This window comes from Olea europaea, unplaced genomic scaffold (genome assembly GCF_002742605.1).
Source record: "Olea europaea var. sylvestris unplaced genomic scaffold, O_europaea_v1 scaffold3097, whole genome shotgun sequence".
Taxonomy (NCBI): Eukaryota; Viridiplantae; Streptophyta; class Magnoliopsida; order Lamiales; family Oleaceae; genus Olea; species Olea europaea.
The window spans coordinates 27,695-32,179 of record NW_019249713.1 but is presented as its reverse complement, the minus strand read 5'-3'; positions in this window follow the sequence as shown (position 1 = coordinate 32,179).

Sequence of the window (4,485 nt, the reverse complement as noted above, 5' to 3'; positions counted from 1 at the left end):
AGAAATCTCACGTGTTTTCCATTTCCTAATTGAAAAGCAAAAGGAGCAAAACATTGCCACCTAATAAATTCAGATGTCGAAAACTTTTTAGGTCCATACATTTGTATCGAAGTTAATATCAGTTTTGCTACAAAGTATAGACAAAATTGATCGAATTTTTACGAAAAAATACTCGATAGTTTTTTATTGATTTTTAACACAACTAACATTGAAATTGTACCATACAAATGTTGCAAAACGCAGCACTTGTATCATTTATGTCAATAATTCCATGTACCCATGGAATTATTCAATTAACACATATAAAAGGTATCATTAATACAATAAATGTGTATATATGTATGAGCTGTGTAGTCATTATCAACCCAATAAATGTGTATATATGTATGAGCTGTGTAATCACTATCAACACAATAAATGTGTATATATATATAGACAGAGCAAGAGAGAATATAGAAGAATGAGACATTAGAAGCTATTACGTGTATAAAAACTGTTGAATATTGGCATCGCATCCATGCATAACCCCACAGTCATGGCCGTCATAAATCTTCCCCAGCAAGATTTTCGTCCTATTTATTATTGAAATATAAAAAAGTGTTACTGTCATCTCTTTCATATAAATAAAATAATTTTAAATTTAATTTGGAGTAATTCCCCTGAGTTTTATTATTTTGAATATAAATTTATTTTATTATTAAATTTTAGTTTTCCAAATAAAACATGAATCTGAAAGCTATAAATTTGTCATAGAAGTTTAAGTGCTATGGATTTGGAAGAAACATAACTTTCGGCAATGGATCGAGATTGAAATATTCAAATATATGTATCAAGTTGATGGAGCTTTTAAGGTAGTACGTACTGGGCACTCTGCTTAACCACTAAAATATATAAGGATATGTATCAAGTTGTTTGAGCTATAAAGGTAGCACATATTGGACACTTGAAATGAACATTTTCTATAGTGCATTTGTCTCATCCCAACTTGCATAATGTTGTATAAGCTACTTAACCAAAGCTTCGCTGGTAGCCATGCAAGCATCCAACGACAACAAAGGGAGCCACACAACATTAAACACGGTCTATGCTCCATTCAAGTCACCTCACCAGACATGTAAGCATCCAACGACAACAAAGGGAGCCACAAAACATAAAACATGGTCCATGCTCCATTCAAGTCACCTCATCGGAATGTGAGACTTATGACGTTTTTCACATCCTTTCACAAGGACCCTAACGAGCCTAGTAGGCGAAGTAAGTAAAAATTTAATGAAATTATGACCAATGTTCACTAAACGAAGCTATTGAAGGGGAACCATCAAGACTAGGTGTCTCGGGCGAAGTAAAATACGAAGATAATAGTTAAAGACGACAATTTTCAACTAAATCTTTAATAACCAACAAGCGGAGAAATCTGTCAAAAGTATCACTCGACCTTTGCGTAGGTGATGCTTGTACGTAGAGCATGTGTAAAAGAAAACTTCACCAGAAAGGAAGTCATGTTTTTTAGAAAGAATTCTGAAAGCCAAAAACACTCTCCATTAGCATCATGAAACATGTCCCAAAAGAGGTATAACATCTTAACGCCCCTCTATCACGAATACCTATAAATAGCCCAATGTTCGTATAGAAGATGTATGATAATTTCTATCTTTTAGGGTGTGTTTGATTACATTTATTTTTTATGGAAAATATCAATTTTTCATCTAAATTCTTACTTGAAGTGTTTGATTGCAATTTTTTTCCATGGAAAACATTTTCCAACTTTTGAAAATATGCCTAATTTTCCATATTTTTAAAGAAAACATTTTCGTTGGGTAGAGGTGATTTTTATTTTCCATAAAAGATGGAAAATATTTTCCTTTTTAGGTAATATTTTCCATGTCAATCAAACTCTTAGTTACACTTCTTCATCTGGCTCCGTTCTATTCAAGGTCTTGTAAGTTTATCTTTTAGAAGCTTTTTTGCAGACTTATTTGATCGTCGGATGGCCAACGATGACAAAACCTCCGCCTAAGTACTTATTCTCATATGTAGGAGAAGAATATATCGAAAGAAACGTGATTAAAATATGTTGACAACTGCAAATTTGATTGTCAGCACAAGCTAACACTTGACACAATGTAGTCTTACTAGGTCCCGCGGTTTCAAATGTATAGACTAACAATTTTTTCCTTTCGTTCTTTCAAAGGATTCACAATTACGTTTTGACACTCCTACATCATTGGTTCTTTTGTTGTCCATATCATACGGAGAGAAATAATGTTTTGTGGGTGCCACTTTGAAATAGCAAATAACAATAAGAATTAAACTATTTTGTCAGAATTTTTTTGACATAATGATTGACATCCCTTCACATACACGTGGGTCCCACGTAAACAAAAAAAGTCCAAAAAAGAAGTGGACCCCCTCTCATTATGAGTGTCGGTCAGCTATTATATCAAAAAAAATTCGGACAACATAGCATGATTGTAACAATAATTTACTCAAATTAGCTGACACGTTTTAAGGTAATGTCCAAATATCCTTTTGTTTTCTGGAACATTCTCTGCTTGCCTAGTAATTTACAAAGTCTCCACGCCTTTGCTTGTCTTTTAGTATATTGTAATAGTTGATTTGAGTGGTACTTTATCTTTCAATATTTTTATTTTTGTTAATTTGATTCAGAAATGTAATATTGTGCAAGTTGCTGTAAATCCTTTTTGAAGCAAACTGCAAATAAGTTAACTTCAATCCCTATAGAACCCCAATAGTTGGTTCTATGTGGAGGATTAGAAGTCAAAACAAAATTGATTGTAATTTCAAATAATTTCAAAAAATTAATTGAATATCAAAATTATCATCGTTGTGTGTTGTGGTTGTGGTAGTAGTAGATTGTGCCACCTGACGTTTTTCTATCCAAGTAGGGTTCAAAAAATTGAAGATATCAAACACTATTTATTGATATAATAATAGTTTTTGATTAATCACTAAAGATATCCACGAAGAAAAAGTAGTCTATGAAGCTTATATTTCAAGAACTTATGAAATCTCTACAGACCATAACAAGATGAAATGATTAATTAATTTACACCAATTTTGGTCCTTAATCCCCCAACTCACATACCTCTCAAAATCACACTGATTAGTTCTATATGTTGCAAGTCAAACTCAATTGACTGTGCACTGAAATAATTTCAATGAATTTCTCAACCAACATAATTACTACTCAAGAAAAAGTCGAATTATTGATTACCAACTTATGAAAGCAAGTTGCTCTTAAACTTTCTTCAGAGTTGTACCATCAATTTTGTAATGATGAAACCCATTAGAATTGAATCATCTATCCTTGTATGTCTAATTTTATGAAGCTGAGTTTTGCCTTTTCAACTTAGATGGTTGCCAAAAAACTTTAAGGAACATTATCAAAAGACTTAGGACTAACTTGTTAATATTTTGAAAAATAATAACCAAGTTACTACTGAAATCACAGGTCGACGGCCAACAGTACAATTTTTCCCGTGTTAAATAGTAATGAAAATAACAACAACAAAATTTTTCCTTCATCGTATGGTCATTTTTGTAACTTGTAATTGTCAAGTTACTCCCACGGCCCACCTTCGCCACCCAAAAAAAATAAAAAAATAAAATAAAATTAAGCACTGTTTGTTTCTCATTCATTCTCTATTAAAATGAAAAATATGACCGTTATTCATCACATCAAATCATCAATTTGAATTTCTATTTCTTTTGTGAAATCCATAATAGATATATTTTTTATTTTTATTTTTATAAAAATGAAAAACAAACGCGCCTAAAAATAAAAGCGTAATTAAGGGCATTTCGAGTATAAGGTTAAAAAATAAAAAATAAAAAAATCCCCCGACACACCTCCAGGCTCCATTTGCTGTCACTTGTCAGCACCAAAAACCTCCATTTGTTTCTCACCCTCACGTACAGAGAAGGGGTTCCCCGCCAGATCACGCACAATGGGGGTGCGTGGATGGATATTTATTTGGAATATTTCACCCATATGGGACACCCCGATGTGAAGTATTTTGGAGGGTTTCTCTATATCTATACACATGGAAAAACTGTTCTTTCAACTGCTAAAATCTGAACTCTTTCTCTCCGCGTTTGCGTGCAGGAAAACTGAAAAAAATATTACATTTGAAGGCCATATCATAGTTTCAAGAATCTAAACTTATTTTCAAGAAACCAAGCCGTGTGGGATTCAAACAATGGTGTCCTTCAAATCACTGTCATTTGGCCTTGTAACTGCATTTTTATTTTTTTCTTGCGTTCTCTTTTCATTTTCACTTGGAGAACAGGCTCGTCTTCCCGCTACTTCAGGTACCTGACTTTGATATTTTCCTTTTTATATATATCTATATTAGAATGGTTTTGAATTTTTTGTTAGCGATTTTCTGGGAATTTTTAGGAAAATATGGGGAGAAGAATAGTGGGATGTTGTTTTCATGGGGAAGAATCGAAAGATTTCTTGCT